The following is a 23,315-nucleotide window of genomic DNA, read 5'->3' on the forward strand; positions in this document are numbered from 1 at the left end:
TAACAGACATTCATTTTTCCAGTGTCCCTCCTGTTTGCAGTTTGCACACTGATTATATCCTATTCTTTCCACATTTACTCCTGTACTCGGGTTATAGAATTCTCTTCCTCGTCCTCGTCCCCGCACATTTCCTCTCCCTCTACCTCTAGTGTTAGTGAAACCCTGTTCTCTCCCCTGGACCACTGCCAATAGATTTTGCTGTTGCCTCCGGGAACTCTCTTTTTCTCTATTGTTATACACCTTCCAAGCTACTTCTAGCAATCTGTCTAAGTTTCGCAAGTCTGCTCCCTCCAGCTTCTGCAATTTCTTCCTAATGTCATCCTGAGACTGTCCCAAAAAGATCAAAGCTAATTGTACCTTAGCCTGTTCAGTTTCCACATCCAGATCTGTATATTTCTTTGCTGTCTCTTTAAGTCTTTCCAGGAAAGCAGATGGTGATTCTGTCTTTTCCTGCCTTACATTATATAGTTTTGACCAATTTATTGTTTTAGGCATAGCATTCTGCACTCCAACAATCACCCAATCTTGATATCTGCGCAAATTCCTCATTCCCCTTGCCGTGTTATAATCCCACATTGGATCCTCTGTAGGAAAATTTTGATCTACATTTCCTTCAACCAATCCCTGTCGTATATCCTCCCGGACCCTTTCTCTTGCAACCCGCAACACCATTTCCTTTTCTGTTGAATCCATGAGGGTGTCTAAAAGCACCTGAATATCATCCCAGTCTGGATTCTGGGTTTTAATGATCATTTTCATTACACGGGCTACCCTATCAGGATTCTCCCTATATGTCCCTGCTGATTGTTTCCAGATAACCAAATCCCCAGGAGAAAAGGGCACTTTAACATACACAGGTCCTTCTGTTCCAACTCCCTGTCTTAAAGGCGCAAGCACTGCACTAGGTGCCTGGGACGCCTGAGTCTGTACTTTCTTTTTCCCTTCTCCCCTCTGACAAGTTCGGTGTGAAACTGGAGTAGCAGGAATCTCTGTCTCTCTGCAATAACAATCACTCTCACTCTCAAGACCATTATCACTATCATTCTCCTCCCCCCTTTCTTCCTTTGCTTCTAGCGGTGCAAGCGGAGCCACTGCCAAATCAAGATTTTCATCATCTTTCTGGTGCTGCAAACTGTTTTCTACAGCAAAACATCCAACACACTTCTTCTCAGTAACACATCCTTTATATTGTTCATTTGCATTTGCTTTAACAACTAAAATCCCACAAGACTTCTGCCATTCCTTATTATTCCTCAAAGTAAAGAAAAGGTCTACATACGGCACTTCATCCCATTTTTCTTCCCTTCTACAAAACAACATTAGCTGCAAAATAGTATTATATTCCAGAGTCCCATTTTCAGGCCACTTTTCCTGATCCCCTAGCTGATATTGTGTCCACCAAACGTTACAATATTCAATCAATTTGTTTTTCCGCATACTTTGTCCAAATCCCCCTTCCTTCCAATGGCTTAGCAAACAGGGTAGTGGAGAGGACTTGGGAATCGGCGACATCTTGTGAGTACAAAGGAGTTTCCTTTTGTACCACAAATCCTAAGGAAAACTTGTTTCCTGTATAACACTAAGTTACAACACTTATCTACACCGATGCTGTTCCTGCAGCATAAATACCAATACCGAACCATGTTTGCCGAACCTGCAGTGCTTTCGCTACTGTCTAACGGACGACGCCTAGGCTTTTACCCCGAGAGCTCTCTAGCCCCAACCAAGCGCAGCTTTCGCCACGTCTAACAGGCAGGCTTTACTACTAGCCCAGCCACACACACAGCTTTTTGCTGCGTGTAACAGGCAGGCTTTTTTACCAGACCTTTACCAAAGGTCAATACCATACATTTACCAAAAGTCGGTACCGTAACCTAGATCAAAAGCACATTTCTTACCGTAACAGAGGTCCGTCGTGAGCAGCGGAGGTCGGTTGCGGTCGATGGCTCCCCGAGAACTCTCGGTGCCGGCTGGAGCAGGATCGAAGCGCGATCCGCCTCAGCAATGCCCGCGAGGTCCCATCTGGGTCGCCAAAATGTTAGCGTCGAGACAAACACATAACCACCGGGATGGTTATATGAGGTGCTTTACTGAGGCGCCGGGAACCAGGGGTACGCACCCAAATCTGGTTCCGATTCCCGTCACATCGCGTTCGTAATTTATACACTAAAAATTTCGTAACTAATACATATTCAACACAGATTACATCATTGGCTAATACATATGCATCAAAGATTGCTACATCAGTTTATTACGACATCAGCCTCTTCTGCGCCTGCGTCGCCCCCTCTGGTGGTCGTCCTGATGAAGTAAGGAGTCTTCCTCAGATGAAGTAAGAAGTCTTCCTCGGGACCTTTTCCTTACTTGGATATATCCCAGTCCTTGTGTGGACGCTAGCATTTTCTTATCAGCTTCTGGTATGCTCTTCTGGCTACCTTATGCATAGGTTCCATTTGGGTATAGTCTCCAGTACATACCTTTCTAAATCCACCCATACACATATCATTGCAACACTGATTACAGAACAACCGTGATACAAAATTGCAAAGTTACAACATTTTTAATATACAAAACCTCACTACTGATTTATAAATTTCTCGAACATAATCATTTCTACTATTTTATATAATTATTCTATTGTAAAAACTTCACCCTCTCTAACAGCTCCAGTGTTTGAGCGTGGGATGAGTGCTGGGGAGGTGGAGGGATGTCGGGCGGAGGGGGAGTGGGTTCTTCTCCTATGGGACCGAATTGGTGTGTGTGCTGTGGAGAGTTTTGGACGTTGGAAGTGAGACTGCCCTGGGGGGAGAGTGCCATGGGGTGGCTCCAGTGGCTGAATTGGAACTAGACTGACAAGGGACCTGGGGAATCTACCCTAGCAGATCCACTGGTTAAATTAAAACTAGGGACTAGAGGGAATAAAGTGGAATTTTAGTGGATACAGGAGCAACTTATTCGGTGTTAATTTGGAGGGAAAAGAATTTATTACAGATGTGGGAGCTACTGGCCACCAAGGAAAAGGAAAAAAAGAAAAAAAAAAGGGGGGGGGGAAAAAGAGGCATTCTTTCTGAAACTCTTAGAGTACAAATTGGGAAAACAAATAGGAATGCACAAAAATTTTATGCATGCTAAATTCTCCAAAATCTTTATTAGGGCAAGAAGCAACATTTAAAGAAGGCAAAATGGAATTAAGAGTTAAAAATCAATTAATTGCAATTTTGAGTTTATCTTTAATTCAACAGAAAAGCGAACAGGGGGACCTCCCTGAAATAGAAGAAATCCTTAATCCAGGTATATCTGGGAGTATGGGCATCTGAAGTTCCAGGTAAGGTAAAAAATACTTTGCCTGTTAAAGTAGAAAGAAAAAAGGGGGGGGGGGGCTGCCCAATTAGAAAAAAACAATATCCCCTAAAATTGCAGGAAAGCGAATGAAAAAATTATTGATAAATTTTAAAATATAAATTCTTAATTGAATGTGAATTGGAATATAGTATTCCTATCTTGCCAGTAAAGAAAAGTTGCAGATTGGTTCAAGATCTCAGGAATCAACAAATTTTTAGAGGATATTCAGTAATAGCTAATCCATATACCTTATTGACTAAATTGAATCAGAAATGGTTTGCTGTCTTGGATTTAAAGGATTCTTGCTTACCATTGGCCAAAGAAAACCAAAATTTATTTGCTTCTGAATGGGAACATCCTGACACAGTAAAGAAAACCCAATGAACTTGGACAGTATTACCTAAGGGGTTTAAAACAGTCCAATGATTTTTCGAAATCAGTTGGCACTGGAACTAGAATCATGGAAACCACCCACTCAGACGGGGACTCTTACAATATGTGGATGAACTATTAATTGCCACAGAAACAAAGGAAGAATGTGTCCAGTGAATGGTGGGATTATTGCATTTTCTGGGACTGAATGGTTATTTGGTAACCAGAAAAAAGGCCCAAGTAATCCAAACCTGAGTTTCGTACCTAGGATATGAAATAACAGGACAGAGAAAACTTGGAACTGCTATTTGGAAGCCATTTGTCAAACTCCATGACTGTCGACCATCAAGGAGGTCCAGACGTTCCTGGGAATGACTGGATGAGGCAGACTTTGGATGCATGATTATGGTGTTCTGGTAAGACCCCTATATGAACTGTTAAAAGAAACCCCTCTCTTTTTGGAATGGACTGATTCAGCAGAGGAGGGCTTTAGAAATTTAAAAGCAGAGCTAATGAGAGCTGCAGCTCTGAGTTCTGGATGTGACTAAATCCTTTTGGCTATATTCCTATGAAGAACAGGGAATAGCTTTGGTGGTCCTTACTCAGAAACTAGGACCCTGTAAAAGGGCAGTGGTGCATTTTTCAAAACAACTGAATGAAGTGAGCAAAGGATGGCCCGGATAATTAAGGGCTGTGGCAGCAGTTGTCATGAATATTGAAGAGGCCCGCATATTTACCTTGGGACAAAAATTACTTTACTAGTGTCCCATGTTGTATCAGCATTCCTGGAACAGAAAGAAGCCCACTGGTTGTCTCCTTCATGATTTTTTAAAATACCAGGCCACCCTTGTGCAACATGACGATATAGAAATTGTGGTCACTGATGTGGCCAATCCAGCATCCTTTTGCAGGAACAACCAACAGGCTATTAACACACAACTGCTTGGCCACTATATGAACCTGTATATTCAAGTCAACCAGATTTGAAAGAAACATCTGGAACGTGCCCTGGAATTGGCTAAAGACAAAAAGATAAATATTTGGACTGATTCTAAATATGCATTTGGTGTGGCCCATGCACATGGTGCCATCTGGAAAGAACAAGGACCATTGAACACACAGGAGAAACAGATTAAACATGCTACAGAAATTCTATGACTACTGAAAGCTGTTCAGCTACCTGAGGAAGTAGCTATTATGTACTGTTGAGGGCATCAACAAGGTGAAATTTGAGTGATTCTGAAGCCAAGAAATTGAACAATCTAAACTCATTCCCTTAATCCCTGATGGCAAACTAACAATTGAGAAATATAAACCTAGATATTCAAAGGAGGATAGAAAATTGATTGGAGATCTCAAAGGAGAGGAAAACAAAGAAGATTGGGTTCAGATACCTGATGGGTGAATTGTAATCCCCTATAACCAACTCTGGAAGCCAGTTCAGGACAAAAATAACAAAACTCATTGGGGTAGCAACTCTTCGTATAAATACTTAGATGAAGAAATTGCAGGAAAGAATATATATAACAGTTCAACTAGTGACAATGTCAGCTCTGTCTCAAGAATAATCCTGAAAGTGAAAATAGAAATCAAATTGGTACAACTGGGGAGGAAGTTATCTGGGACAACACTGGCAAATAAATTTTTCTGAATTACTGAGACCAATATTTGTCGGTGTTAATGAATACTTTTTCAGGGTGGCCAGAAGCATTCCCTTGTAGAATAAATAATGCAAGACAAGTAATTGGAACACTGTTAAACAGTCTAACACCTTGTTTTGGAGTACCAGAGGCAATTTCTTGGCTCCCCTTTAGTGCAAAATAGTTACAAGAAATTAGCAAAAATTAGAAATTGATTGGCAACTACATGTTCCTTACAGGAAGGCCAGTGGGCAAATAGAAAAGATGATCAAACAACAGATTAGTAAAATATGTCAAGATATTGATACCAAGCTTTACCACTGGCTCTACTGAGAATTTGATCTAAACCTTGGTCGAAAGAAGAGGCTATTCCATGTAAAATTCTATATGAAAGATCACATCAGTCCCAGTTTAAAGGAGAAAGTCTTCTGGAAGTGGGAGAAGGTTATCTCCTAGGGTTTCTGATCAATCTGGGAAAACAGTTAGAAGAAATAAGAGAATACTGGGGACAAGAGCGAGAGGCATGGATTATCCAACTCACCCTTTTAGATCCAGAGACTGGGTTTATGTTAAGAATTTTTCAGGAGATACTCTACAGGAGAAGTGGAGCGGACTGTACCAGATAATATTGACCACCTTTACAGCAGTGAAGATAAAGGAACAACCTTTCTTCAAAAATGAAGAAAGCATGAGAACCTGAGAAGACATGGTGGATTGAACCTTCAGGACCTTCACATATGAAATTGTATCAGTCGTAATTTGGATTTATGTGATAACTGACATACTAGCTTGGGACTAATACTTACTTGAAATTAATGCAGAATGTTACTAAAGTTGTTAATTGTAGTGATGGTTGGGTGTGTGCACAGTTGCCTAAATCAGGAGAAGATCAGGGCCTTCCGTTAATTGGCATTCCAATTTCCAACACTATCTCATGGACAAATTTAAGATTTGGAATAGTTAATCCTAATTGAAGTAAAGAATATTACACCTGTGTACAAAGATGTATTACACCAGGAACCAGAGTATGAGGTTTGTTTAAATGCCGCAGGTGTAAGTCACTATTCAAATTGCAATCACACTATTAATATAGATGGTATTGTGGTTCAGTGGTGGCCCGTTCCTGAAGGGAAAGGGTGGCATTGGTTATGTGGAGAAAATGCTTATAAGACCCTACCCCCAACTGGAAGGGGGCATGCACCTTGGGTGCTGTGATACCCCATCTCGGAACCTGGGTTAGAAGTTTTGCTAATTTCATAGTTTTGTGAGATGGCTAATTCCATTTTTGGGAGTAAGTAAATTAGAGAAGACAATCATAAAATATCTCAGAAACCATAGAGGAAATAGAAACTAAAACCATTGATATAATCCAAGTGAAACAAGAAGCATTGAAAGTTGTTGTTCCTGAAACAGATCTGGAGGAAATTTGGAAACAAACTAAGATATTTCAAGGATGATACCTCCTGGGGGTTTGAAGAAAAAGTTAACCTCATGGTTACTTAATCTCTCCTGGTTAAGGCAACTGGTTATTAATATTAATTTTTTCAGTATTGATTACTTGTCGTGTAACAAAAATTTTCTTTCTGGAATTGTAAACGAACTATGATAAATTATGAAGATTGGAAAAAGAAATGAAATTTAAACAAATAGAAACAGGAAACTATTTCAAAAAGACTCTAGATGGTAATGGTAGTATATAAAATGTTGCAAAAGAATTTGCAAAAGGACAGAAAAAGGGCGGATTTGAAACAAGGAGGCACAAAAGTACAAAATGTAATCAGTTCTAAGTAATGTTAAGTTTGATGGCTAAGTAATGGAAAATAACTGCGGTGCTTGAAGGTAGATGACATGGTTTCAGGCCCTCGGGGCCTCAGTACAAAAGGTGTGAGAAAAGCAGAATAGAAGGACAGGACCTGGGGATGGGGAGTATCTGTGACTAACAGATGTCCAGGGTGGGCACAGATAAACAGATAAGTAAAAGGACAGGATGATTGCTATGCTTGAGGTGTTAATAAACCCATTAAACTGGTCTAAGCATCTACTAGGGAGTATCCCGGACTAGCAGATGTCCAGGATGAGAGCAGTTAAACTAACTGATAAGTAGAAGGCCAGGATGATTGCTATGTCTGTAATGTTAATTAAGCTTGTTGGGAAAAGTAAACGACCCTTAAAGACCACCACATTTTGTATGCATGCCGGAAACCTTTTGGAAAATGATGTAACCATATAAGGATGACCTGTATAGCAATTCAGGGACACACCTTAGGAGGAGCTATCCCCCGTGTCTCCCGGAGGCACAATAAAGAATACCTGCTTGTCAACTTGAAACTCTGTTGGCAAGTTTGTTCCTGGATTTTTCTCCGAATCAGTACAGATCTGGTGTCCTCAACATAAAAAGGACATGGAACTGTTGGAACAAGTGCAGAGAAGGGCCACGACGATGATCAGGGGACTGGAGCACCTCCCATATGAAGACAGGCTGAGGAAGTTGGGGCTGTTCTGCCTGGAGAAGAAAAGGCTGCGTGGAGACCTCACGGCAGCCTTCCAGTATCTGAAGGGGACTTATTAGGGCTGCTGGGGAGGGACTCTTCATTAGGGACTGTATTGATGGGACAACGGGTAATGGGTTAAAACTTAAGCAGGGGAAGTTTAGATTGGATATAAGGAAGAAGTTTTTTACTGTAAGAGTGGTGAGGCAGTGGAATGGGCTGCCCACGGAGGTTGTGAATGCTCTGTCCCTGGTGGTGTTCAAGTCCAGGTTGGACAAAGCCTTGGGTGAGATGGTTTAGTGTGAGGTGTCCCTGCCCATGGCAGTGGGGGTTGGAACTTGATGATCTGAAGGTCCTTTCCAACCCTAACTATACTATGATTCTATGATTCTGTATTTGGACAATATTGCTGTTTGGGGGAGATCAAATTTTACTAAGTGAGAAAGAAGATGAGGGATATTGGTGGCCAGGAGTATTTTTAGCCATCAGTAACCACCGCTCACCCTGGTCCCTAACTCGAAGAGCAACTTATTGGGCTGGAGGATTTAACCCTTTGGAAAGGGGAGATCCCCTCTCCATCACAGGGACAGTCTACCAGTTGGTAGAAGATGTAGAGAAAGTGGTATGTCTACAAATGATGCATGATCAGGAACTTACTTAAACAGGACTCCCCAATGATACCATTAGATCCCGAATGTATGACTCCCCTCATTTGGGGTCCTCCCAGCTCCCTGAAAGCTGTGGGCATACAATTGCAGGGAAAGAAATAAGCAACAACCCAAAGTGAAAGGGCCTTTGATGTCTTGGGAGGATTGTTATCACCTGATTGAAAGACAGAGAAGAAAGTATGGACATGTGGGGAAGTTGCCCAGGAGTTGATTAATTATGGGAGAAACTATGGTCCCATCAATATTTCTGGTAAAATTTATACTAAGGGACTGAAGCGAACAGAGGCAAAACCGCCTCTTCATCAGACTAATGGGAAATGCCAGACACCCCCTACTTGCCCAGGAGTTAGAAATATTCCCAATAAAAGGCAAGGGTTGTGGACATTGGGGTGGCAAAAGGGTGTTCCTAAGGACTTAATGCATGGACTACCCACTGATAAATTGGAAAAGCTGATGTTAGAGTGGCCTGAAATAATCCCCATAGGCCCTAAAATATGGAAAAATGTGAAGGCCCCAGTGCCCCCGCCACTAACTAGCTCCACCCCTTGATTGTGAGCAGAGCGATGGAGGATGGATATATATTTGACAGCTCCCTGAAAATAATTAAGATGAATTACTTGTTTTGTGGGACCTATCTGGTGCCACATTTTTCACTTGCTTTGTATATTTTGTAGGACCTCATAGAGAACTCAACTCATAATACTATTGCCATTTGTCCCACAGAATTTCACAGGATTTTACAATTTTGTTAGATGGTTTCTCCCTTGGTTGGGGGTGAGTGAATTAGAAAAGATGATTGTAAATATGTCTGCAGTAATTAAAAACTTAAAAACTTTGAAAATGTGAATTATAAGCTCACTCCTCTGATCAAGATAACAGGGTTTTATTGAGGGACAAAGCCAATAAAATAAAAGCAACAGCACTAGGCATGTGACCGTAGCCAGAGGTGCATTGATTAGCTTTGTAACAGGTTTATATACATTCACTACTGCATTAGTCATATACATATTCATAATTCCTGCATTGATTCAGAGAAAACTCCAGGAACAAACTCGCCAACAGAGTTTCAAGTTGACACACAAGTATTCTTTATTGAGGCGCTGGGAGACATGGGGGATAGCTCCTCCTAATGTGTGTCCCCGTATTGCTATACAGGCCATCCTTATATATAAGGCTACACATGAATGACATTATTTTCCAGAAAGTTTCCCACATGCATACAAAAAATGTGATGGTGGTCTTTAAGGGTCATTTTTTTCTCCCGGTAATCTTCCTAACTTCTGGCAGTCTTTGAAACACCAGCTTAATTAACACCACAAACATAGCAATCATCCTGTCCTTCTACTCATCAGTTAGTTTACCTGTGCCCATCCTGGACATCTGCTAGTCCCAGATACTCCCCATCCCCAGGTCCTGTCCTTCTATTCTGCTTTTCTCACACCTTTTGTACTAAGGTCCTAAGGACCTAAAACTATGTCAACTACCTTCAAGCACTGCAGTTACTTTCCATTACAAAGCCATCATACTTAATGTTACTTAGAACTGACTATATTGTGCTTTTGTGCCTCCTTGTCTCAGCATATAGGCGGGGAATATCATAACTAGCTCCAGGAGCTTATTATTGTAAGTCTCCTCCTCTTGGCATCTGTGCACTACTCTCCAGTGAGTGTGGGCAGGGGTCTTCAAGATGAAGTAAGCAGTCATCCTCACGGTGTACTTTTCACCTTTGGCACAGTTGGATGCCCCAGTAATCACACAACTAGCTGAAACCAGCCATATCTGTAATTTTTCTGATAGCTGGCAGATTTAGAACAGTGTGACCTTTGTGCAAAATTTATTGCAAGCAAAACAGGACAGGCAGACAAGGAGTATCCAAAGCTAGCAGATGTTTGGGAGGCACTGTCTCTAAACTAACTGATAAGTAGAATGATGGTGTGAAGTAATTCACTCCTGTTTAGTGAGTTTAGTCTGTTACCTCACCAGACTTACAACATAACCATTGTTCTTTTTCTTCCACCTAAGTTAAGCTAAAAGTACTTTAGAAGGATGGTGTAAAATAATTCACCCATGTTTAGTGGAGCCACTAAATTCTGTTATCTCACCACAGACTTACAACACAAACATTGTTCTTTACCTTTGACATAAGTTAAGCTAAAAGTACTTTAACCCTATGTTTTCCAGGCACTAGCTTTCCTCATATCAAGCCCCCTCCCCTTTTCTTTTACCTTTACAAATTTTTTTGCTATGTGACTCTATTTTGCTCAAGAGTTCTGGTCATTTTCAACTTCTTGTCTTATCGTGTGTCTTTAGGGAACTTTGCAAACTCATACAGTTATATCCACATAGCAGCACCTGTGATTTGTGAAAGCCAATACATTCCTGCATTTATCACAAAAGTGAAATTATAGATCCTATACAGGCATTACTGTATATATTGAGGGATCCAGCATTGAGGAATCCAGCCAGGTGACACTGCAAAACCGTCTGGCCCTTGACTTACTATTAGCTTCCCCAAGGAGGTGTCTGTACAACCATAAATGAAAGCTGCTGCACATACTTGGATCAGAGCAGCAAAATGTCTACAGATTTGGCTGAAATTTGTGAACAAAAGAATCTTGCACCAAGTCACTAGAGATGATGCCTCATGGGTTTGGAAGAGTTATGGTACAAACCTACCTCAGGGTACCAAATTGGACATGGTTAAAGAATTTGTTTGTAATCATTGTAATAATTATTATTTGTGTTTGTACCCTAGCAGGCATGATTCAATGTTACTGTTCACAATGGTGTTTCAGAATTAAATATGGGAAAATATGAGATGAGGCTTAAAGGACATAAGTGTATCATGTAAGCCTCAAAAGGGGGAATTGTAAGCTGAAATCTAAGTTGTAAATTAAAACCACTGTGTTAACTGTAAGATGTAAATTGGGACCAGTCAGTTTAGGGCAAGATGGGGCTGGTTCTTCAAGGTAGGGAGCTGAATCAGAACAAACCGACCTAAACTGTGGACATGGTTGTGAAGTAATTCACAAAAGTCTTTGTACATGAGCAAGCACCGAGGTTAATTAGTGGACACAGTGAGGAAGACTACTGATGACTACTAGAGACCCCTCGACCACCACACAGCAAGGAAGCCCATGTGTGATTAAAATATGCATATTATCACTCTAGGAAATATAGTGAATATTTGTAAACAAATTGGTGGCCCCAGGTGGCTCAGTCACTCGTGAGGCTTTGATAAAGCATTTTAACAAATTATAAAGCATTACAGAACCTGGAACCCTAACAAGTTGGTCAGCTTCAAGCACCAAGTTGATGCTTGAGAACCTATTTATAACTTAAATTGCATTATTCAGTTATGAATGAAACAGCCTGTGCCCTTGATCTGTTAAGTAAGCAAATCAGATTAATATGTCCACAGAAACCATTCATTGTAGAAATAGTTTAAACCACTGCTCTTTTAAATTTTTGCACTACCTCTTTTCTAAAACCACCTGGGTCCAGAACAATCAGAAGACCCAAGGAGAGATTTTTGTCAAATGAGATACAACAATGACTTTTGAATGATCTTTCCTAATTGATAGTTCAAACTTCCTTTGTCATCTTTATTCATAAAATGCCTTTATTGCCAAACTTGAACAAGACTTCCATGTTCTGTGGATGCTCCTGAAGAACCTAGCTACCAGTTAATGTAAAGCCGTGTGGTCTGCATGTCATCATCTTGCTAACAGACATGGAGTAGGACTCCTTTTCAAGTCTAGTGTAGCCAAACCCTTGGTTTGGTTGCAGTTTCATTTCTCCTGTGATATCTCAGAGGCTCTTTCTAGCATATGTGCTTTCCAGCATATGCTGATTTGTTGCCATGGTAACAAGTATCCATCTTCTTGATTGTTCTGTTGTCATTTTGACTTCTATTTTCTTATGCCTTGCCCATTGAAGTCATATTCATTCCCCCTAACAACACAGAACTAATCTATTCAGCATCTGGCGTTGGCTCCCAGTACCTATAAGCTCAACTCTTGCTTTCTTATTTGTGTCACAGGATCCAGCTTGGGATGTTGGTCAGAAAGAGGAGTCAGTAAGCCCTGCCAACAGGGTTTTGGTCTGAATTAGCAGTTCTCTGATAATTTGTTCAGACATTATTAGATATAGGTGTATACTGGACATTTCTTCTCCAAATATATTTTGTGAAATATTGTTTCTTTTTCACCTTTCAGAGACCATGGGTTCAGGCCTTGATTCTACTATAAGAAGCTCCCTTGAACCTTTCCTGTGTCTTAGTCCTTGGCCACAGGGTGGACACAAGAGCACTCTGCTGTACTGGAGGGATAAGATGCTGGGATAACAGAGACTGCAAAAGAAGCATAAGTAAGAAGCTTGCTACATAACATAACATAGGGCATTCCTAAATCCTAAAACATGACTTCTGTGTAGATCTAATTATAGAGATGAAAATACTTCTTTGGCAAAGCAAAAATATCCAAGATTCCTGTGAAAGGATGATAGAACTAATTTGGCAAAATTGCTAAATCGTTTTCAGTTGTGAATGTAGACCTGCACAACTTGTGAAAAAGAACCGTAACATGGTGTATTAATGATTCTGGAAGCTAACTGCATTATTTTAATTAACTTATCAGATGCAGTGTGTAAGGGGAAAGTAACACAGATAGAATGAGGCTAACAGAAGCATGGCTATCACCTATTTTATAACATTACTATGGTTTTCTAAATCTTCTTAGCCAAATTTATTTTAAAGTTATGTTACAAAAGTTTTTTAAAAAGTTGATACATGTATATAAATGATACATCGCATGTATGTAATCATCAAACACAGCTGTTAAAGATGTTACTTTCTCTTTTGTTTGCCTTCCAAAGAAGCAGTTTAGCCACTTTGCGTTCCTCTGGCTGTGGCATGAACAATATATACATATATGGCGTATTCTTCCTGCTGCTTAAGGAATCAGTTACATATTATTACAATGGTTCAAAATATCTTCTCAAAGTGTTTTATGGTTCTTGACTTAGTGGGTAAATTGTCCACGCTATAACATTTTATTAAGCAGTGTACACAAAACAGGAAAGGAGGACTGTGTTCTGGTGTTGGGGAGCAAAATTAATGAATGTCTTAATCTCAATTTGGCTGCTAAGTTTGGAATAAATGGAGAAGTGGTAGCATTGAATTTCTCTGTCAGTGAGTTGGATCCACTGTGTTTTCTGGGGGCATGTTAACTGTGGGGTGGCTGGATATTTGGGGGTGATAAGCTTTCATTTTTTTCTAGGTAGAACTGTTTCATTTTGAATAAATAGAGAGCAAGCAAAAATATTTGTTGTTTGAGTAAGGATGTGTATACATGTATGTTGTCAAGATGGTCAAGGAAGGTTTTCGTGGTTTAGTTTCTCATTTTACTCTATTATTTTTCATTTATTAACATCCGAACATGGCCAGTGGTTGGAAGAGATTATGAGATACATTGCTTAGTATGGTAGCACCTGACGCTTTAGTAAGAGGAAGACTCATATCTCTTAAGAAAATAGGAAAAGTCAGGATGAGTCTTTCCACATCCTGATGTGCTTTAAGCACTGAATTGATGGTTAAAGACAGCTAATGCTTTTTCTTCCAGTAGCAGTCCTGTGTTTCTACTCCAGGGAGCTGATGTTCCCGAATCCACATTGAGGGAGGCAGATTTTATTATTTCTGGCAAAAATATCTGAACGCTATTTTTAAGTCCCCTTTTTAGATGGAGAAATAGTACACTGAAAAATGTTAATGGGATTTGTCTGGAAGCGAAATCATAACAGTATCTTTCCTGCCTCTTCAAATGTGTTCTGAATTGTAATTATTTTAATACAGGTTTCCTCTCAGTTGCTGTGTATCTGAACAGGACTTTTTCCAGATATTCCCCAGCTTTGGTTCAGAAGACAGGCTTAATTTAATCTTAACCCTGTTGGCAAAGGGCAAACATTTTTCTTGGAATTTTCAACCCTTCTAGACAGACAGACAGAAAAGCTTGCCTTAAAATTAACCTCAGAATCAGCACAATAGTATTCTATAATTGTCATTTATTGGCTTCCATATCCGAAATATTTTGTTAATTTCTGTATACTGATTTATTTGTAGCTGCAAAAAAATAGATGCCCATCTGGCGTTTGCAGTGAGATAAATGCCAAAATTATTCTGGAATAATAATTAAACACCCCCCTCAAAATAACATACAAACGCACTTGAACTTGCAGTTGGTTGTACTGGTTGGGTCTGAAGTATTAAGCTTAGAGAATTTTAATCTTTATATCACCAGACACCTTTACTTCACTGTGATTTCATAGATAAATACTTGAGAGACTATGAGGATTCTTGTATTTTAATACTGGTGACAATGTATGCATAAGGATGAATGTCTGTAAAGATGACATCCAAACTTCAGTCTCCATTTGAATGTAAAAAAATACTTTACCTGTTCCTAGCAGGAGTTGCAGTTGCCTTCAGAGAAGATTCACTTATTCTTGGTCTTTTTTCATGGGTATTAGTAGACTCTTTGGTATTCCATGTTTCATCGATCTTGGGAAATAAAATATTCAGATGAGATTTTAGGAGAATTTAACTATGTCTTAAAAAAATATTGAATATCCCTTAAACAGGGTGCAGATATTGCAGTGTATCTCCACAGCATTTTTTGTCTTTTTTTTAATTACTGCATGTAATTATTTTAGTTGTTTCCCATATATATATATATATATATATATATATATATATATATGTATATTTATTTAGGTATGGCTTCATTTCCATTGCTTCAAGCTATCTTGACATACTCTAAATCATTAACCCTGTCCTCCAGGGAACTTACGCTTATGGCAGCATCTTTGATATTAGATTGGATCCCTTCCCGGCAGAATTTAATTGACTGGATTTCTAGGGGGAGAGTTGGTTCCTTCAGTCTCTCTTTGCTACATCAGGCCATGATTGTTTCAGAAGTTGATTTAAAAGCCAAGTTTCTGCTTTTACGTGATAGCAAAGCGAGAGCAGTCTGTGAATCGGAGGGCAAAGGCTGTGCTTTGAAGCATAAGCTGATATGTTTTTTCATTCAGGGATATATTTGCGCTAAGTGTACTGGCATTTTATAAGTATTCATAACAATAAAAGCAGCATGAAATGAATGAATACAGTATTATAGGGTCTACTTGATTGTAGTTTGCAAGGAAACCTGGAATTCTATCCAGTCATGGAGGCAAACATCGTAGCAATAAGGTAAGAAAGTGATGTACCTTACTTTAGCTTGAGTATGTAACTGGGGTTGTGAGTGTTGGCAGGTTCAAAATCCATGACAATGCAAAGAAGAAAAAGAGGATATTGATGTTTTTTTTCATATTAGCCATGGCTGTAGAACATTAAACAGCCACTCTGAAGTCATGAAATCATAGAATAGTTAGGGTTAGAAAGAACCTTAAGATCATCAAGTTCCAACCCCCCTGCCATGGGCAGGGGCACCTCACACTAAACCATCTCACCTAAGGCCTAGTCCAACCTGGCCTTGAACACTGCCAGGGATGAAGCATTCACAGCCTCCCTGGGCAACCTATGCCAGTGCCTCACCAACCTAAAAGGAAAGAATTTCCTCCTTATATCCAATCTAAACTTCTCCTCTTTAAGTTTTAACCCCTTACCCCTTGTCCTATCACTACAGTCCCTAATGAAAAGCCACTCCCGAGCATCCCTATAGGTCCCCTTCAGATACTGGAAGGCTGCCATGAGGTTTCCACGCAGCCTTCTCTTCTCCAGGCTGAACAGCCCCAATTTTCTCAGCCTATCTTCATACAGGAGGTGATCCAGTCCCCTGATCATCCTCGTGGCCTCCTCTGGACTTGTTCCAACAGTTCCATGTCCTTTTTATGTTGAGGACACCAGAACTGCACACAATGCTCCAGGTGAGATCTCACAAGAGCAGAGTAGAGGGGCAGGATCACCTCCTTCGACCTGCTGGTCACGCTCCTTTTAATGCAGCCCAGGATATGGTTGGCTTTCTGGGCTGCAAGCGCAAACTGAAGCCGACTCATGTTCATTTTGTCATCGACCATCACCCCCAAGTCCTTCTCCACAGGGCTGCTCTGAATCTCTTCTGTGCCCAACCTGTAGCTGTGCCTGGGATTGCTCCAACCCATGTGTAGGACTTTGCACTTTGCATTGTTTAACTTCATAAGGTTGGCATCAGCCCCCATTGCATGCAGGTCAAGTTCCCTCTGGACGGCATTCCTTCCCTGCAGCATATCAACCAAACCACACAGCTTGGTGTCATAGGCAAACTTGCTGAGGACGCACTCAATCCCACTGTCCATGTCAGCGACGAAGATGTTAAACAAGACTGATCCCAACACCGATCCCTGAGGGACACCACTTGTTACAAGTCTCCAGCCAGACATTGAGCCATTGACCACAACTCTTTGCATGTGGCCATCCATCCAGTTCTTTATCCACCCAGTGGTCCATCCATCAAATTGATGTCTCCAATTTAGAGACAAGGATGTCATGTGGGACAGTGTTGAACGCTTTACAGAAGTCCAGGTAGATGATGTCAACTGCTCTACTCCTGTCCATCAGTTCCGTAACCCCATCATAGAAGGCCACCAAATTGGTCAGGCATGATTTCCCCTTAGTGAAGCCATGCTGGCTGTCACCAAGCACCTTGTTGATTTTCATGTGCCTTAGCATGCCTTCCAGGAGAATCTGCTCCAAGATTTTGCCAGGCACAGAGGTGAGACTGACTGGTCTGTAATTCCCCGGGTCATCCATTTTCCCCTTCTTGAAAATGGGGGTTATATTTCCCTTTTTCCAGTCATTGGGAACTTCACCTGACTGCCAGTCTATAGAACTGTTTATAGATATTTGCGTGTTCAAACACTTCACTGTCAATAAGCTCTTCCAGAATCACCAAAATCTTCATTATTAAAATATCTGGAGGTGGTGATGACAGCCGTGGTTCTGGGTATCCAGACGTAACTTTCAAAGCTAAGAATCTGTACCCTTAGTTTGGTAATCATAGTAACCAACCCCAAAGTCTCCCTTTTTGATAAGTGTTTCAGGATATTGCAAGACAAAGGAAAATTTGAGAGGCAGGAAAATCTTTCTTATAACTGCTGTTTATTTCTGGGTGTTTCAAAATATTAAATATTTTCCCCTAGAAATGCTTAGTTTGTGTTTTAAAGCCATTAGCCAATGTAGATGAAACTGCTCTGACAGTAATGGTGGACACATGCAGACAGAAGGAGGGGAAAGCTGAGTGTCCATCCTTGGGCCTCTGTTATTCATGAAGATGGATACTTGTTGTGTTTGTCATGTCAGTGTGGGAACTATTTCTTAATCCCCATAAATCTGTTTCAGACAGAAAGGAGGGGATGAAGCTGTATTTCACAGGTAAGAATGATGACTGGAAATTTACTTTGAAATTAAGATTAAAAGACCTTTGTTAGGAAATAGGTGGTCAGACTGGTAACATGACACTAGACAAACTTGTGGTCTTTGCTAGCATCAGAATTAGGTGAACTGGATTCTGTGATATCAGTTCTTCTGGAGTGCCTGTCGTTTAAGTGATGTCCTTATAGGCACAAATATATGAAACATGTTTTTTCAGGTGGAATTAATTTGGATGGTTAATATGCATGTTCTGAGGTTATCTGTGTCTGCAAATAACTGGCAGGATTTCACCCTTTTCCCCATGTTTAGATAGATTAGACTCCTTCTTTCCCCTGGCTAAATCTGGGATAGTTCTGCTGTTTCCTAAAAACAGTTCTCATTAGAGGAAAAATGTACATCCAAGTACAAGAATTAGAGATGTGTGCACGTCTATGGGGGTATGATATAATAGGCATCACAGAAACATGGTGGGATGGCTTCTATGACTGGAGTGTTGGAATGGAAGGTTACAGGCTCTTTAGGAAGGACAGGCCTGGCAGGCAAGGAGGGGGAGTTGCCCTTTATGTTAGGGATAGGCTGGAGAGTATGCAACTCTGTCTGGGGACAGGTGAGCAGTCCACAGAGAGTTTGTGGGTCAGGGTTAAAGGGAATATAGCTATGGGAGACATTACTGTGGGGATCTGTTACAGACTGCCTGATCAAGGAGAACCTGCGGATGAAGCACTCCATAGACAGACAGGAAAAGCCTCATGCTCGCAGGCCCTTGTTCTCATGGGTGACTTCAACCACCCTGACATCTGTTGGAAGGATGGTACGGCCCGGCACAAGCAATCCAGGAGGTTCCTCAGTTGTGTAGAAGACAACTTCCTTCTGCAAGTAATAGAGGAGCCAACAAGGAGAGGTGCCGTGCTTGACCTCGTGCTCACCAACAGGGAAAGGCTCATTGGAAATGTGAGGCTCTAGGGCAGCCTTGGATGCAGCGATCATGAGATGCTCGAATTTGAGATCCTCAGGCCAGTGAGAAAAGCGTGCAGCAAGCTCACTGTCCTGGACTTCAAAAGAGCAGACATTGGCCTCTTCAGGAACCTGCTTCAGAAGGTTCCATGGGATACAGCCCTAGAGGGCAGGGGGACCCAAGACTGTTGGTTGACATTCAAGGATCACCGGCTGCAAGCTCAGGAGTGTTGCATCCCAACGAGAAGGAAGTGCAGCAGGAGGGCCAGGAGACCTCCTTGGATGGATAAGGAGCTCCTGAGGAAAATTCAATTGAAAAAAGAGGCTTATAATAAGTGGAAGCAAGGACAGGTGGCACGGGAAGAGTACAGGGATGTTGTCCGGGAAGCTAGGGACCAAGTTAGGAAAGCTAAGGCTCAGTTAGAATTAAACTTAGCTAGAGGTATTAAAGATAACAAGAAGGGATTCTACAGGTACATAGCAAATAAAAAACAGACTAGGGAGAATTTAGCCCCCCTCAGGAAGCTCTCAGGAGAACTGGCTACACAGGATTTGGAGAAGGCTGAGGTTCTGAATGACTTCTTTACTTCGGTCTTCACTGCCAAAGGCTCTGACTGCACCACCCAAGACTTGGAAGGTAGATGCAGGGACTGTGAGAATGAAGACATTGCGCCCACTGTAGGAGAGGATCTGGTTCGAGACCTTCTTAAAAATCTGAACATGCACAAGTCCGTGGGTCCGGATGAGATCCATCCGGGGGTCCTGAAGGAGCTGGCAAATGAAGTTGCGAAGCCGCTGGCCATCATATTTGAGAAATCGTGGCAGTCAGGGGAAGTTCCCAATGACTGGAAAAAGGGAAATATAACCCCCATTTTCAAGAAGGGGAAAATGGATGACCCGGGGAATTACAGACCAGTCAGTCTCACCTCTGTGCCTGGCAAAATCTTGGAGCAGATTCTCCTGGAAGGCTTGCTAAGGCACATGAAAATCAACAAGGTGCTTGGTGACAGCCAGCATGGCTTCACTAAGGGGAAATCATGCCTGACCAATTTGGTGACCTTCTATGATGTAGCTACAGAACTGATGGACAGGGGTAGAGCAGTTGACGTCATCTACCTGGACTTGTGCAAAGCATTTGACACTGTCCCACATGACATCCTTGTCTCTAAATTGGAGACATCAATTTGATGGATGGACCACTGGGTGGATAAAGAACTGGATGGATGGCCACATGCAAAGAGTTGTGGTCAATGGCTCAATGTCTGGCTGGAGACTTGTAACAAGTGGTGTCCCTCAGGGATCGGTGTTGGGATCAGTCTTGTTTAACATCTTCGTCGCTGACATGGACAGTGGGATTGAGTGCGTCCTCAGCAAGTTTGCCTATGACACCAAGCTGTGTGGTTTGGTTGATATGCTGCAGGGAAGGAATGCCGTCCAGAGGGAACTTGACCTGCATGCAATGGGGGCTGATGCCAACCTTATGAAGTTAAACAATGCAAAGTGCAAAGTCCTACACATGGGTTGGAGCAATCCCAGGCACAGCTACAGGTTGGGCACAGAAGAGATTCAGAGCAGCCCTGTGGAGAAGGACTTGGGGGTGATGGTCGATGACAAAATGAACATGAGTCGGCTTCAGTTTGCGCTTGCAGCCCAGAAAGCCAACCATATCCTGGGCTGCATTAAAAGGAGCGTGACCAGCAGGTCGAAGGAGGTGATCCTGCCCCTCTACTCTGCTCTTGTGAGATCTCACCTGGAGCATTGTGTGCAGTTCTGGTGTCCTCAACATAAAAAGGACATGGAACTGTTGGAACAAGTCCAGAGGAGGGCCACGAGGATGATCAGGGGACTGGATCACCTCCTGTATGAAGACAGGCTGAGAAAGTTGGGGCTGTTCAGCCTGGAGAAGAGAAGGCTACGTGGAGACCTCATAGCAGCCTTCCAGTATCTGAAGGGGGCCTATAGGGATGCTGGAGAGGGACACTTCATTAGAGACTGTAGTAACAGGACAAGGGGTAAGGGGTTAAAACTTAAACAGGGGAAGTTTAGATTGGATATAAGAAGGAAATTTTTTCCTTTTAGGATGGTGAGGCACTGGCATAGGTTGCCCAGGAAGACTCTGAATGCTGCATCCCTGGCAGTGTTCAAGGCCAGGTTGGACTAGGCCTTGGGTGATATGATTTAGCGTAGGGTGTCCCTGCCCACGGCAGGGGGTTGGAACTGGATGATCTTAAGGTCCTTTCCAACCCTAAGGAGTCTATGATTCTATGATTCTAAGTAAAATGTGAAGTTGGAAGTCAGAGATGAGAAAGAGCTCTCTGGATCACTTGATCTCTATCTGAATGTTACTGGCGTGATTATCACAATGCACTGGCTCAGTAGGGAGGGAAACTGTGATGGCAGCAGACAGGAAGTACGTTTGTTGGGGAAAAAAAAGTGAAAAAATTGTCAGCTAGTTGCTGTGGGTCTTTCTTACTAGAGTTTGTTAATGGTTCATATGTAATACTACAAAGTTTTTTTGGTAGTTTGAATTCAGGGAAAGGAGACTGTGTGGAAGAGAGAATATGCAGGGATAAAAATGTGGCAGTAATCTTCAAATTCCTCTGTTAAAATGGTCTGAGGCATGGGGGAGCATAGAAATAGAAAGCTGTTTCTCGATTTCTGCCTGCCCCATAGCTCTTTGGAAAAGTAAGGTAAGAACCTTGATCTCACATTATCTAGCTTCTTTCTATGTTCTGTCACTGTAGTAAGTGACTGGTACACATGGTAAATTGGTTCAGTCAGGGAAACTGTTCTGACAAGAAAAATTCAACATAATGAAAGAGGAAAAAGTGATTAGAGGAATGGGGGGGGACGGACTGCTCTTTGAGATCCTTGATCTGTCTGGAGGAGCCCTGTCCTGGGAGAATAAAATGGACAGGATGCCATTAGGCAGGAGAGAGAAGGACTTTAGAACTTGCTGCAAGGGTACTTGCTAGGGCTGTGATTATTCCACAAGCAAGCAGAAGTGAAGGATAAAACTAGTATCTTATTTACAAAAACCCTTCAGAGAAGTCTCTTAGGGCAGATTAAGTTCTTAGGTTAACAAAGATCTGAATGTTTTCTGAAAAGCTTTCGTATATTTTACCCAAATAACTCTTATGTCAAGACTTAAACTATGTCCCACTTCCCTCCCCAATATAACATAACCACAGAAAGTTCATTGAGGTTGTCACTTTTAGCTCTGAAATCCCAAATTTTATGAAAGCTTCTAAATTATAGGTTTTAGGATCTCTCATCTATGCCATGACTTACGTCAAAGCCCCACCATTTTACACTAATGCCCATTCCTTTGCTACATTTCTTTTTTCACCACTTACACAGCAGCATCTATAGGATTTGCAGCAAGAAAGGGTGTCACATACTGAATCAACTGAGGTATTTAATATTTTATGAATTTAGGTCTTTAGTGTTCATTTCTCTTACTTTTTTTAATTTTTATCTAGAAAAAGTGAAGTCATTCATTTTGTCTAATGTTTTACAGCAACAGCTTCTGATATATTCCCCTTTTTCTGTTTCTGAGGATGTAGGCATGGCACAGCTGCAGTTAACATAAATTACAGCTGATGTACAATTTGTATTTTGCTGCTTGGCTTTAAAAAGAATTATTAGCAATTAATCCATGATCACCAGGGTTATTTTTTTTTTTCCCTGCAGTGGAGTCTTCTACTCCTTATATGTTTTCTCTCTGGTATGAGGTAAACTTGGCAGCATTTAAATCGAAAGAGAAGTGTGTCACATTCAAAATTAGGCAGTATAAGTTTGTTTATCCTTTTCTATTCTCTTCCACTAGGACTTCTAAACAGGCACTGATAACTTACCATCTGGATTACTGCAGCATACTTGCAAGCTGTTATCAAAGCTGTATGACACTCTTCCAGTGTATATGAAAATGCACCAGCTCTGAACTTCCTGCCTAAAATGCCTTTTCCTAAATGAACCTCATCTTTATGCCTCATCAGATTCTCATTTTGTCCTGTTTACATCTTGTGCTACTCAGTTTCTTTTTTATAATTTTTTATTGCATTGTTCATATTCTTTCTACTTTACTAATGGTCATAACTCCTTTTTTTTCTGACAGTCAGCTGTAGCTGTCTGCCATATTACTCTGTTTAGAGGCTTTTTGTGTGGAATCACAGTGCTGCTTATCATTCAAAATCCATACTGAGTCCCAGTTCTTACTGAAGGCAATTCTTCTACCTGTGGTGTTTGTTTCAACAAAGATAAAGAAACAGTGCAAAATATTTAACTTCCATGGATAATCATTTAATCTTGCTGTATTCCCAAGAACCTTCCCCTCTGGTCTTCTCAAATTGTCTTTTGTTAGCTAACACATTGAATGACAACTGCATTCTGCTGTGGTTCTGAACATACTGCAGGTTTGAGCTTGTATTCATCTGAAATCAAA

General features: G+C 41.3%; 2 long non-coding RNA genes across 2 annotated transcripts in view; one reads left to right on the top strand and one right to left on the bottom strand.

The window, feature by feature from the left end:
* The window catches only part of LOC133270836 (uncharacterized), a 303,762-nt gene that overhangs the window by 178,086 nt on the left and 102,361 nt on the right, over nt 1-23,315 (bottom strand). The window lies entirely within an intron of this gene.
* On the top strand, nt 10,188-10,783 carry LOC133271272 (uncharacterized). Its single transcript, XR_009744045.1, has 3 exons — nt 10,188-10,327; nt 10,364-10,432; nt 10,554-10,783. It is a non-coding gene; the product is annotated as an uncharacterized LOC133271272 (long non-coding RNA).

The sequence above is a fragment of the Pezoporus flaviventris genome, unplaced genomic scaffold (genome assembly GCF_033815535.1).
Source record: "Pezoporus flaviventris isolate CSIRO_AGI_PZ_B2104156 unplaced genomic scaffold, CSIRO_AGI_Pfla_v1 ptg000023l, whole genome shotgun sequence".
NCBI classification, from domain to species: Eukaryota; Metazoa; Chordata; class Aves; order Psittaciformes; family Psittacidae; genus Pezoporus; species Pezoporus flaviventris.